Genomic DNA, 13389 nt, shown 5'->3' with positions numbered 1-13389 from the left:
GTGCTCCACAACGGGAGAGGCCACAACAGTGAGAGGCCCGCGTACCGCAAAAAAACAAACAAAAAAACCCCAAAAAAACATATGCCACACACACATTCTACAGGTTTCTGCTGATACACGTTAGCAGGATATAGCATTTTTTTGATGTATATGCTAACTCCTACCAGGGTGGACATTATACTTGCCTACTGGGGCCTGGTAGAATCTGACTGTAGTTATTAGGATGCAATAAGTGCTGATGTGGGTGGGTCTTGAGAAAAGTAGAAATTTCCTTGAAAACTAACCTATTTAGATGAGGTCTTTAGAGATATGTTAAGTAAGGGAAGGTTAGTTTCCTCAAATGGGGAGGAAGAAGGGTGGCTTCCTTTGTCAAGGAAACCACAGGAAGATTTGGGTTAAAAATTTTCATATGAATCTGAGTCTGCCTACCTGCACTTATCCTAAATACTCAATATATCCTATCTTAATACCCAACTCTTCCTGATCAATGTCCTGATATTAATCTGTGAGGCTTAGCACAGATGTACGTTGAACTTGCATTTTAATTCTGCAACCCACACTTTTAGATTTGAAACTTGATCCTCAGCCATGTCTGCTGTGTGGCTCTAAGACATGAGAAAATTTTAAGGCCCTCAGTGTGCCTCTCTGTGTCTTCCCATGCCTCGATCTGAGAGCTTAAACACCTAACACCTTTTAACATTAAGTGTAAACATTTTCATTTTGTAAGCTCTCTGGTGCTATAAGAAGCAGCTAATGGTCCCCATGGTGCTTGTAGGTATTACTGCTGTAATAGACAAAATCCGCTGCCACTTGAGATGTAAAAGTATTGTCTTCAACTGGCAATATGTTCAAAGCAAATATTGCTGGTAATTTATTTATTGCTTCCACTACTCGGAAGAAGCACTTGTCTTTGCATTGGCAATGGAGTCACTATTACATTCAAGCTCAAAACCTTATTCCAGAGTCCCATCTTGAGCATCTTTTTCCTGGGATTACTCATGCAGGACAGGAAATCTGCTTCAGGAAGTTTAGAAAGTAGATTTTAATAAAAGGAGCTTGTTTCAAAAGTTATAAAAGCTGGAGTCAAATGAAATAGGAAGGCAACCTAGAGTTTGGAAAGACTGAATCCCCTAAGCAGAACTGGAATGAATGTAGAGACTGCTGGTGGGTGCTGGGAACATGGAGGGAGAAGCCCTTGAGCAGGAATTGGACGCATGAGGGAGACGAAGCCTCAGTTGTATGTACAACTCAAAGAAAGAGGGCATTCTGGGTTCTCCCCTATCCCCTTCCTCCAAACTCTCACCAGTCCTTCCTTTACTCAAAATTAATTGGAAGCTAGTTGTCAGTGAATCCTGGGAAACCGAGTTTTCAGGAGTCAGTCCTCTAAAATAAAAATCAGAGCTGGAAAAAGAGAAATAGTCTTTAAAAATTATTCACACAAATATGCCATCCCTTTACAATAACTTCTCACATTCCAGTTCACTTGTTCAAATACCCCACCACTATGATAGTACTTTGACGCAAGTCTGTTTACTCCCTTGCTTTCTCCTGATACTGCCTTTGTATCTCCCCTTACTCTCTTACATTCCAATGTCCATTATCTACTAGTGTGTTTGTCCCTACCCCTGTTCCAGTGTCTTTTAATTATGCTGGATCAACCCAAACCATTGCTTTCTCTTTTCTTGATCTCCAGCTTTCAAAGTCTTCCCAAGTAAAGTGTATAATAGTTTAGATTGTTTCCTTTATAAATTCATGATCACTAACCTAAAAGGTCCTTTAATATTGCCCTTTAATTCTGCTACATTAATCTGGACCCATCATTTCCCACTCTTTACACTTTGTTCTCTCTTTCTGCACTATTCTTTTTTTTTTAAATCTTTATTGGAGTATAATTGCGTTACAATGTTGTGTTAGTTTCTGCTGTATAACAAAGTGATTCAGCTATTGCACTATTCTTAAATGGCATGTCCCCACCATTTGGTATAATATCAGGAGATAATCTCTTTTAATTCACAGAAAAGAAAAGAAAAAACATTAGGAGAACTTTCCTGTTAATTAACATAATAGAGTTACTACATCTGCTGCCATCTTTATCTCCTTTGGTAATTTAACAGAACAGAAGCTCTATTCCTACTAAACCCAATTCCCTTACTCCTGATTTGGATTGCATCACCTTGCACTCTCTAAGGATCCTTATTTTGTTCAATACCTTCTCTAATCTGGATCTTTTCCACTATCTTTTTTAAACATTCTAAAATCTTCCAAATTGGGAAAAATAATAAAGAAGAGTAAAGCAAAAAAGAAAAGCAAAACCAAACTCACCTTTCTCCACCTGACTTCTGTTACTAATTACCACACTATCTCTTCTTCAAAGGCACAGTTTTTAAGATAATTCTTGAAAATGTTTTTCTATATCTTGGCAATTGTGAATAATGCTTCAATGAACATGAGAGTGCAATCTTTTTGAGATCCTGATTTCAGTTCTCTTATACATATATATACACACACACACACACATATATATACATATATATATACATATATCCATTCAGAAGTGGGATTGCTAAATCATATGATAGTTCTATTTTTAATTTTTCGAGAAGCCTCCATACCGTTTTCCATAGTGACTATATACCATTTTGTATTCCCACCAACAGTGTACAAGAGATCCAATTTCTCCATATTCTCCCCAGTACTTGTTACCTTTATATTTTTGAAACTAAGCATCCTAACAGGTGTGAGGTGATATCTCTTTGTGATTTTGATTTGCATTGCCCTGATGATTAGCGATGCTGAGTACCTTTTCATGTACATTTTGGCCGTTCATATGTGTTCTTTGGAAAATGTATATTCAAGTTCTTTGCCCATTTCTTGATGGAGTTATTGGGTTTATTTGCTACTTAGTTGTGGGAATTCCTTATAAATTTTGGATATTTACCCCTTACCAGATATATGATTTGCAAATATTTTCTCCCATTCCATTGGTTACCTTTCCATTCTGTTGGTTGTTTCCTTTGCTGTGCAGGAGCTTTTTATTTTGATGTAGTTCTACTTGTCTATTTTTGCTTCTGTGGTCTGTGCTTTTGGTGTCATAGCCAATAAATCATTGCCAAGATCAGTGTCAAGAAGCTTTTCCCAAAATGTTCATCAACAGATGAATGGTTCAAAGCATGTAGTATATATTTACAATGGAATATTTTCAACTTTAAAAGAAGAAGGGGGTTCTACCATTGTGGCAACAGGGATGAACCTGGAGGACAATACGCTAAGTAAATAAGCCAGTCACAGAAGGACAAATACTGCATAATTCCATTTATATGAGGTATCTAAAATAATCAGACTCATGGAAGCAGAGAATAGAATGTTGGTTGCCAGGGGCTGGGGAAAGGGAGAAATGGGGAGCTGTTGTTCAACAGGTATGAATTTTCAGTTATACAAGATGAATAAATTTGAGAAATCTGCTGTACAAATAGTGTCTATAGTTAACAATAGTGTTAAGCACTTAAAATTAGTTAAGAGGGTCAATTTCATGTTAAGTGTTCTTACCACACACAGAAAAAATGGGACACAAGGAAGCTTTTGGAGGGGACAGATATGTCTATTACCTTGATTGTGTTACTTGTCTCATGGGTTTATGCATATGTCCAAACTCATCAAATAGTATACATTAAGCATGTGCCATTTTTTGTGCATCAGTTATACCTCCATAAAGCTGTTTAAAAATGTTTATCTATATTTGATATCTTCACTTTATGACTTCCTTCTCATGCTTCAACCCACTCCCAATAGAATCCATCTTTTATTACTCCAATAAAAAGGTACTTCATAAACTATTTCCCAATCCATGGATGCGATGTGAAAATTTTATCTCCTAGTTACTTGACCTGTAAGTAGGATTTGCTTCTGTCTTTGAGACTTGATTTTCCTTGACCCCAAAACTCCTCTGGTTTTCTTCTCATCTCTGCGGCAGTTCATTCTCTATCTTCTTTGCAGGTACGTATCCTTCTCCTCAGACATTAAATGTTGAAATTCTTCAAAATTCAGTTTTAGGCCATTATGTCCTCTCACTCTGGAACTCATAATATGATTTCACAGAAACACACAGCTTCAGTTACCAACTCCATCAAGTTTGGACATCTGTGTACCTGAGACCTCTAATCTGAATTCTGTAAATCCAGTTGCCTAATTAACATCTAAATCTGTTCATTTAAAATATACATAAAGCTAAATACTCATGGTCTCCCTAAACTGCTGAATCTCTCCTCCTTCATTTTCATTTGTCTTAGTGTGTAGTGACACCATTCACCCAGTTGTATAAACCAGGCACCTAACAATAATCCTTGAGTTCAACCTCTCGCATCAGCCACTATATCCTATCCATTATCAATCTTATCCATTTTACCTCCTAGATACTTCCTTAATCTATCTAATGTCCTCTATCTACTCATCGTTGTAAGTGGTAAATTAATGCATGAATATATATTTCCCTGATTGCTTTGCTTGGTACCTATAGTTTTTATGGCAGAAAAATTTATATTAAAAAAAATCCGTTCATCTTCCGTATATCTTCCCTTCTGTTCCTCCATCCTCCTGTCCCCATTTCAAGCAAGTATACAGGACTCCCTAGAAACCTCTTCCTCAGGAAATATGCCATTTCTAAGCCTCAAGGTGTGAAGGAGGAGATTACAAGGCAGTTGGAGGATTAAAAGCCAGTGAGTACAACAAGCACTGCCTGACACTACCTTGTTACTGGATAGAGCCTTGGAGCTGCACCAACTCATTAGAGGGATGTAGTTGAGAGAGATATAGGGAAGGCATGTAATAGGCATGAGGTATCTATCTCATCAAATATTTCAGCATCCCAAACATTATAGAGGAGCATTTATAAATGGGACATAAAGGTACAGGTGTCCCGGTCTCAGAAGACCAGAAGGACCTCCACAACACTTTCATGTTACAGGGTTTTTATACCACTTTGGTTGTATAAGGTACCTCTAATAATGGCTGAGTCTAAATTCTCTACTTGCTCAGTTATTTAAAGAATTAAATTCATTTAAATCAAGTAAAGAAACAGTAGGTTTATAGCAGCTCATAACTGCTTACTTTTTTAAAAAAATTTATTTATTTATTATTTTTGGCTCTGTGTTGGGTCTTCGTTGCTGCACGCGAGCTTTCTCTAGTTGCGGAGAGTGGGGGCTACTCTTTGTTGCAGTGTGCGGGCTTCTCATCACGGTGGCTTCTCGTTGCGGAGCATGGGCTCTAGGTGCGCAGGCTTCAGTAGTGGTGGCGCATGGGCTCTGGAGCGCAGGCTCAATAGTTGTGGCACACGGACTCTAGAGCGCAGGCTCAGTAGTTGCAGCACATGGGCTTAGTTGCTCCGCGGCATGTGGGATCTTCGGGAACCAGGGCTGGAACCCGTGTCCCCTGCATTGGCAGGTGGATTCTTAACCACTGCGCCACCAGGGAAGCCCCTTAACTGCTTACTTTATGTAGAAAAGCTGTCACCAATATATGGCAAGAACTTTGCTTGTATAATTTACACTAACTGGTATAATACACCTTCTACAAGAAAACTGAACAAGAATGAACTAGGGAGCAAAACATTTTTATCCTTTGAGCCATTCTGTTTTTAAGGGTTCTTGTAAGCTCTGATGTTTTGTCTCTGAGAGAAAGAAAATAAAATTTTTTAATTGGAAATTTAGAGATTTTTTTTTTAAAACTTAAAATGGAAGGTCTTGGTAGTAATTGAGTGTATAGTATTGTGTCATATGTTTTATTATTCATTTTATAGAACTAATTGCCCATGTGTTCCTATAATAGGGGAGGAAAAAATAACGGTTTTAGTCCCAGTATAGATATTGCATGATAAAAGGAGAATGATGACCATCTCCATTTCCAAAGGGAGAACAGGAATTCAAAACATGCTATGCCATAAATCGTTTAATTCAGCATTTTAAAATATTTTGAGCATTTTGAACTCAATGTTTTGTAACTTGTAAAAAAGTATAATGTATATACATAATTTCCACACATTTAAAATGACTTGTTAAATTGTTAAGACCTGACTTCTTTCTCAAAATTAAGGTATGCTAGTCGGACCTGAGAATAGCCTCCAGAGGGCGACCAAGTTTCATCCCTGCAAACAACTGCATCAAAATGTAACATTGCTTCCAACAAAAGCAAGGACTTTCTAAAGTTAAAATTTGAAAAGCCAGTGATAATAGTTAATCCTTGAAAAAATACCATGACCCAAAGTCTGAATAGCTCTGCAAATATTGGTTGTTTCAGAAGGAGACCACCTCTAATTTGATGGTTTAGTAGAGCAAGGGCCTTTGAATCTAGACAAATCTCAGAAAGCTACTAGATCAGCAAAACTTGTCATCAGTTCACGCATGCTCTGATTTTCCTGCTCACTGAAGTCTACCTCTTCTAAGCACCTTGTATTAGCAGGGTTTGGCTCTTGCATTTCCACAGACGTAAGGCCTTAAATTCAAGGGTCAGCTCTACAAATGGTTGATATATTACTTTGTAAATAGAGTTTCATCTATGGAATGGGATAAATATCTTCCTTATGTCTCATTGTTTTGTGAGTATTAAATTAGATAAATATATGAAAACACTTGACACAATGACTGGTTGTTAAACTTACTTTCTGCCCATTTCTTTTGCCCTCCCTTTTTTTCTCCTTAAATTGAGAAAGATAGGATCTTATTATGTCATTCACTTCAATGTTTTAGTGCTATATCACTCTTCCATTACTTTTCCCCAAAGTATATTTTTAAAAATCTCACAGAAATAAAGTAGTGATTAAGTTTAAATAATTGATATTTCTCAATCCCTAGACAGAAGTATATCTAATAAAAGTAGGTTTGTTAATCCTTGACTGATAATGACTAGAAAATAAAGAAGTATTTCTAATAGGGCAGTCCATCCAATTGGCTCTCACCGTGTACCAATGGATTATTTTTTTTCTACTTATTTCATCTTTATTAAAGCTACAACACAGAGAACATTAGTTGAGTTTACTTTGTAACTGCCCTTTCTCATTATTCCTGACCTGTATCTAACTAGCAGACAGTTACTTTTGATTCTTCTGAGAAAGTTCCTAAAGCATTGCTTTTCTTATTAAATAACCTTCCTGAAGGTAATGCTAATTTTAACTACTGATCAAGATGGCCTTAATGTGTCCCTCAGTTTGGCTAAACTTCAGACAGGATTTTTCTTTACCATAGGCCCCTAACCTCCCTTTTCTGAAAACATTTACTTTAAGAAGCTTGAAATTATAAATTCTTTCTCTGCCCCTTTGAGATGTAAATTTTCTCCTAGTCACTTGATAATTTTCCAACCCAGAAATGTGTTTCTCAAGGACCTGGGAGTCAGCTCTTTGAAATATAACCTTCAAGAAAGGTATTGCCCCTAGTTCCCAGTCTCTGTGGGGAGTATAGGAGCCTAACTTTGATAAGAGCCAAAGCAAACAGAGATGGTCTAATTATATTGACCAACCTCTTCCCCAGCATCCTCTACTATTTTTCCTACAGCTCATCCTGGCATCTAAAAACTTCCATGCCTTTTGTTTCAGCAGAACGGAGTTCAGTCTCTCTCCCCTATTACAGAATCATCTTGAGTAAAGTACTCCTTGCCTGTTTAACCATCTGGTGCAATTTTTCTTTGACATCACTCCATCACATACTCCAAACTGCCTACCACTTTCAGATTAATCTTATAAAACTTTGTATATGTGCTGCTGAAGTGAGCACAATCTTTATAGAACTTTGAATCACTCCCTATTTCCTGTGGCATGAAGCCCACCATTCAGACTTCTCCACAGTCTTATACCTTCCAAACTCATTAGTGTTATCTCCCAATTCCTGAATTCTCTCCTCCAATAATATTAGTACATTTTCTTCCTAAACGTGGCTAACATTTCCCCATTTTGAGATTTCATGTGTCTTCTAATTTTTTTAATATTTGGAAATTTTATTAGACTGTATTTGCCCATAACAAATAAAATAGAAATTGTTTCAAGTCTTTGCAAATAAATTTAATACAGGGTATTAAGAACACCAGTGATGAAACTTCTGAGAAGTAAAGAAGGGCCACCTAGATAATGGAGTGATTAGTAGGAACAGGAATTTACTTGTACCCCTATGCTGGAAAGGCAAAGTTAAGGAGAGGGTTGTAAAGGCGTCCAGGGCCAGGTTAAATGATCATCAATGTCAGACCATACCAGTTCTGTCTCATTGGAGTTGGAGCCGTGGAAGTTACACAGTTGCTGCTGGAGAATCTTCACAAAGTAGAGGAAGAAAGGGAGAAATCTCATAGCTTATCCCTAAACTCCCATATACCATCAGTTGCTTCTCTTTGGCTGCGCCTGATCAGAAGTAAGCTGCCTGTATGAGTCTGCTATCATGTGATAGAAAACAGATTCAAGAAGGAACAATGACTAAATTCAAGAAAAAGCAGTCCCAAACTAGTATTTTTGCTTGAATGTTGTGCAACAGTCTGTTTTCTGTATTTTTTCTAACTTTATTGAGATGTAATTGACATATAGCATTGTGTAAGTTTAAGGTGTACAACCTGTTGGTATGTTACATGTTGTGAAATGATTACCACAGCGGAGCTAGTTAACACACCTCCGTTACCTCGCATAAATAGCATTTTTTTTGGTGAGAACATTTAAGATCTCTCTTAGCAACTTTCAAGTATATAATACAGTTCTGTTAACTGCAATCACCATGCTGTAGATTAGATTCCCAGAAATTCATGTGCTAACTGGATATTTTACCCTTTGGTCAACATCTCCCCATTTCCCCCAACCCCAACCCCTAGCAACAACCATTCTATTGTCTGTTTCTCTGGGTTTGGCTGTTTTAGAGTCTACAATTTAGTTACATCATACAGTATTTATTTTTCTCTCTCTGACTTATTTCACTCATCATAATGCCCCAAGGATCCATAAATGTTGTTGCAAGTGGCAGGATTTTCTTCTTTTTCATGGCTGAATAATATTCCATCTATGTACATACCACATCTTCTATATCCATTTATCCATGTATGGACACTTTGGTTGTTTCCATCTCTCGGCAATTGTGAATAATGCTGCAATGAACGTGCGAGTGCAGATATCTCTTTGAAATAGTGATTTCATTTTCTTTGGATATATATATACCCAAAGCAGGATTGCTAATGTATGGTAGTTTTCTTTTTAATTTTTTGAGGAGACTCCATATTGTTTACCATAGCGGCTGTACCAATTTACATTCCCACCAACAGTGCACAAGGGTTTCCTTTTCTGCATCCTTGTCAACATTTGTTACCTCTTAGTCTCTTTGAGGTGATATCTCGTTGTAGTTTTGATTTGCATTTCCCTGGTGATTAGTGATGTAGAGCATCTTTTCATGAACCTGTTGGTGATCTGGATGTCTTCATTGGAAAATTTTTTATTCAGTTCTTCTGCCCAAGTTTTAATTGAATTGTTTGAAAATCTATATCTATCTATATCTATATATCTATATCTATATATAGATATAGCCATTGTATGAGTTCCTTATATATTTTGGATATTAACACCTTATCACGTACATGATTTGCAAATATTTTCTCCCATTCTGTAGCTTGCCCTTTCATTTTGTTGATTGTTTATTTTTCTGTGTAGAAGCTTTTTAGGTTGATGTTATATAACAAGTTGTATATAACAAGTTATATAACAAGTTGTATTTCTCTTGGTGATTTTAAGATTCCCTTGTTATCTTTAACGTTGACATTTTAATTTTAATATTTCTTGGTATGGATCTCTTTAGGTTGATCTGCTTTGGAGCTCTCTGGGCTTCCTGTATCTGGATGTCTGTTTCTTTCCCCAGGTTAGGAAAAGTTTTCAGATATTATTTCTACAAATGTTTTCTGCCCCCTTTTCTCTTCTCCTTCTGGAGTTTCCTATAAGGTGAATTTTATTCCATTTGATGTGCCATAAATCCCTTAAGCTATATTCATTATTTTCATTCTTTTTTCTTCCTTATTCTCTGATTGGATGAGTTCCTCTGACCTGTCTTTGAGTTCACCTATTCTTTCTTGTGCTTCATCTACTGTATTTCTAAGTTCAGTTATTGCATTCTCCAGTTCCGTGACTTCTATTTGGAACTTTCTTATATCTTCTATTTCTTCGTTGAAGTTCTCACTGTTTTCATCCATTTTCCTTCTGAGTTCAGTGAGCATTTTTATGACCATAACTTTGAACTCTTTATCAAGTAAATTACTTATGTTCATTTCATTAAGATTTTTTCCTGAGGTTTTATTTTGTTCTTTTTTTGGAGTATAGTCCTCCCTTTCTTCATTTTGCTTGACTCTCTGTGTTGGTTTCTATGCATTAAGTGAAATAGCCACATCTCCCAGTCTTGAAGAGCTGTGTGACAGATGAACCTTGTCATTTAACCCTGTCTACTCTTGGTTGCCTCTCAAACCTTTGTGATTGTCTAAGCAGTTTATTTTTAATAGACCTGGCACACCATCCCAGCGGTTGAGGGTGTGCCAAGACAAATGAGCAACCCAAAGTGGAGGATCTCAGGCAGCACCGAGATTCAGGTTGATAGGAAGCCAGAAAACTTGGTAACAGCTTTTAAAGAATGCAAATGTATTTAGTCTTGTGAGATTGCAAGTGGAAGCCCTGCTGCGCCCCAGAAGCAAGCAATCTGAAGGTGTTCCCTGGGGAGCAGTCACAAGAAAACAGTGCTTCAGATAAGTGTACAAGCTCCATTCTGGGAGATACCAGTGGACTGTAGTAAGGCAGAGTGAGGGTGGAGAGATGGCACCCCCAGCCTACCTTCCCCGAGAGCACATCCGTAGCCTCTAGATGTGTGCTGAACCTGAAGCCTGCTCTTAAGTCTTGTCCCTACTAGCAAATAGGCCTTTTTCATGTAAAGGCTGGGGCTGTGTCTCAGTCTGATGTGTAGTGGTACATCCTGGGGGTGGTATCCTGCCAAGAACTGTCTCTCCAATTGTTACAGTCCCATGGGACCCAGAAAAGAAATCCCTCCTGGCCTCCAGAGCCAGGTGATCAAGGAGCATCCCCTGAGTGGAGGCCACAAAAATGGGATCTCCTGTCTTGGAGATTCTGGCTCTCTGGAGCACATCAGAAGGAAAGTGTGAAGATGATGCTTACTGGCTGAGTGAGGCGGTGGGAAGAGTGCAAAGATGACACCATTTGAATAAAGGGAAAGAGGGAAAAGAAAAAAAAGAAAAGAAGAAAAAAAAATATATATATATAGCAAGACAGAGGAAGAGCAGGGAAGAAGGAGCCAGCTGGCTGGAGCACAAAGGTGTCACCTGCAGGAAAGGAAAAAGGGGAAAAAAGATGGCACCTTTCAGTTTTATGAAGGCAGAGAGAGAGCAGGAAGATGGCACCCGCCAGCCTCTGTCCCTGGGGAGTATTCCAGCAGGCCCCTGTTCCTCAGATTAATGCTTTAAAATTGGGAAGTGAGTCTCTTTCACCAAAAGTCAGAGTGCTTTTCAAAGGGCTGCTTTACACTTGGCCCTGGGACAGGTGAGTCTGTGCACAGGCCCTTTAAGAGCTGTTCCTCAGTTCACCACAGCCCTGTGGGTCTCATGGGATGTGCCTTGTTGGTCTTCAAAGTCAGATGTTTTGAGGGTGTATCTCTCAGGTGCCAGCCTTAAAATTTGGAGTGCCCAATGTGGGGTCCATACCCTTCACCTCTCAGGAAGAAGCTCCAGGTTTTGAGTTCCTTCCTAATTGTGTGTCTCCACACCAAGGATGGGGTTTATGGCAAAATTGTGTCTCAGCCTTTCCTACCTGTTTTGATGTGGTTTCCCTCTGGTTTTCCTGATGTGAAGGGGTTGCTCCACCATCTTTTAGTTTTCTTCAGAGGAAATTTTTCCATATGTAGCTGTAGCTTTGGTGTGTTTGTGGGAGGAGGTGGGTTCGGGATCTTCCTATGTTGCCATCTTGAACTGGAACCTATTTAATATGTTTTAAATTTTGGTTTTCAGTCGTTCAGTTTGTTACTAGTATATGGAAATCTGATCAATGTTGTGTATTAATGTTTATGTATTGATTTTATATTCTGAGATCCTGCTAAAGCAAGCTATTATAATTTATTATGAGTCTACTTATACCTTCCTTGGAATTTTCTATGTAGACAGTTATGTCATCTGTAAAGAATGACAGTTATATTTCTTCTTTTCTAATATGCATGCCTCTTTTTTCCTTTTCTTGCTGTACTACACTAACTAGAATCTAAAGTACTAAGTTGAAAACTAAGATAAGAGTGGACCTTCTAACCTTGTTTTTGAACTCAGGGGAAAGCATTCATTCTTTCACCATTTCATGTGATGTTAGAAGTAGGTTTTCTGTAGAGGCTCTTTATTAGGTTGCGGTAGTGCCCTTCTATTCCTCGTTTCCTGAGCACTTTTAATATGAAGGGGCGTTGAATCTCGTTCAGTGCCTGTTCTGTGTTAATTGGTGTAACAGTTCGTGTCTCCTCTTTAGACTCAATCTGGTAGATTACATTGGTGAGTGTTTACCATTGAACAAGGCTTGCGTCCCTGGAATAAACGCCACTTGGTCATAGTCTGTTATTCACGTGGATGCTGATGGTAGGTATTCTTGTGGATTCCTTCTAGTAGGGTAAATTCTGGTTCCCCCAAAACGCCCGTGTTTAACCCCTCCTATGACAATATGTGCACGTTACCTTGTATGGAAAAATGGACTTTGCAGCTGTGACTAAGTAAAAAATCTTGAGATGAAGAGATTATCCTAAATTTTCTGGGTGGGCTATATATAAACACAAAGAGCTGTGTAGGAGGGACACAGGAAGAGTCAGAGTTGGAGAGACCATGTGATGAGGGAAGCAGAGATTAAAGTGATGCACTTTGAAGATGGAAGAAGGGACTAATTCCAAGGAATGCAGGCAGCCTCTAGAAGACAGAAAGGGAGAGGAAACAGATTCTCCTGTAGGGCTTCAAAAGGAACAAGCCCTGAGACACCTTGCCTAATATCAGACTACTAAGCTGCAAAAACTTTCTTTCACAAAGGGTCAAGGAGGGCTGGGAGCACATATGTGCTGCCCACCTGGACAGAGGGGGACCTGTGAGGCTGACCTACAGATTCTGTGGAGGTGGAGAGACATGAGCCCCTTTCTTCTCCAAGCTCTTTGCAGGGTCCAGCAGAGAGTCATGCCACCTGTGGAAGCCTGCGGCCCCAGTTTTGCATGCTGGTGGTGTAGGGGTCATGTTCAGGGAATCTCTGTTGTCCTAACACCTGCCTGGGTCCTGGGGAAGGAATCAGAAGTCAGAAGCAGGAGAAGAGCCTTTGGCCAGCAGGGAAGGGGGGGTGAGGCCCAGGGCAGGTCCATAAAAGATCAGAGCATCTCAGTGCTT

At 38.7% G+C, this 13389-nt stretch overlaps 1 protein-coding gene and 1 pseudogene across 2 annotated transcripts in view; both read left to right on the top strand.

The window, feature by feature from the left end:
* The window catches only part of LOC308620769 (centrosomal protein of 78 kDa-like), a 571052-nt pseudogene that overhangs the window by 70677 nt on the left and 486986 nt on the right, over positions 1-13389 (top strand). The gene's annotated exons all lie outside the window — the stretch shown is intronic.
* LOC308620079 (uncharacterized protein) overlaps positions 1-13389 on the top strand; it is a gene marked incomplete at its 5' end in the record, with an annotated part of 92727 nt that overhangs the window by 55219 nt on the left and 24119 nt on the right. The window lies entirely within an intron of this gene.

This window comes from Mesoplodon bidens, assembly GCF_964165515.1.
Source record: "Mesoplodon bidens genome assembly, chromosome: 7".
In the NCBI taxonomy this organism is placed as follows: Eukaryota; Metazoa; Chordata; class Mammalia; order Artiodactyla; family Ziphiidae; genus Mesoplodon; species Mesoplodon bidens.
This window is presented reverse-complemented; position numbering and strand designations above follow the sequence as displayed.